This window comes from Eriocheir sinensis, unplaced genomic scaffold (genome assembly GCF_024679095.1).
Source record: "Eriocheir sinensis breed Jianghai 21 unplaced genomic scaffold, ASM2467909v1 Scaffold36, whole genome shotgun sequence".
Classification (NCBI taxonomy): Eukaryota; Metazoa; Arthropoda; class Malacostraca; order Decapoda; family Varunidae; genus Eriocheir; species Eriocheir sinensis.
The window spans coordinates 1,282,816-1,283,333 of NW_026111676.1; positions in this window are offsets into that span (position 1 = coordinate 1,282,816).

The following is a 518-nucleotide window of genomic DNA, read 5'->3' on the forward strand; positions in this document are numbered from 1 at the left end:
CCGGCGTAGTCACTCAGAGCAGAGCTGGCAAGGGAGGAGAGGAACCAGCAATTCGTTCCCACTTTCCGAAACGTCTAACCCAACTCTGCGACCCTTTCGAGGCCTCGCCAGTGACACCTGTCACCAGGTGTTCTCCACCAACTCTAGAGAGTATCAGACGCCCTTCTTCAGAGACCAAAAAGCTGAAATATTCCTTGAGTATAAGAAAAACCCTCAGAAACTCCACCTAGAAGCCTGGAGGTACAACCTCAAATGGCCCACGGAAGACATCTCTTTCAGGAGAAAACAAGAACCAGCTGTTATGCAGACTAGGGATGGGAGTACCGTCGATAGAGGGGAGGGACGGGGAGCTCACACCGACAACTGGTTCCCAGGAAGACTTTTTAGTGCAGAGGTCGCCACACTCCTCTACACCCCAAGCCTTAATAATTAGGCACGGTCCAGCTGACTAGGACCCTGGAACTCCAGCCATTGTGTCATAAAGAGATCCTCTGCCTGCAGTCCAGTCCACCACTGCT